The sequence below is a fragment of the Daktulosphaira vitifoliae genome, unplaced genomic scaffold, assembly GCF_025091365.1.
Source record: "Daktulosphaira vitifoliae isolate Bord-2020 unplaced genomic scaffold, ASM2509136v1 Scaffold_696, whole genome shotgun sequence".
Lineage (NCBI taxonomy): Eukaryota > Metazoa > Arthropoda > Insecta > Hemiptera > Phylloxeridae > Daktulosphaira > Daktulosphaira vitifoliae.
Genome location: NW_026100259.1, coordinates 77 through 357, shown reverse-complemented (window position 1 = coordinate 357; position 281 = coordinate 77).

Sequence of the window (281 nt, the reverse complement as noted above, 5' to 3'; positions counted from 1 at the left end):
TTGTTCTAAACGCAATTGTGCCTCTGTGTCTGTTTCTGTATCATGTTTTATAATTTGAATTGGATATTCATAACTTCCATCTATTACAGAGAACAACACATCATATGATTTTAATATTACCGTCATTTGAAATTTCCATTTTGCCCAATTTTCACTGCCGTTTAGTTTGTTAATTTTTATAGATTCGTTTTCCATGATAACGAATTTCCTGTACACTGTCTGCACACAATAAAAAATTACAATAATATTTAACACGATCGACGCGCTACGCGAACACACTT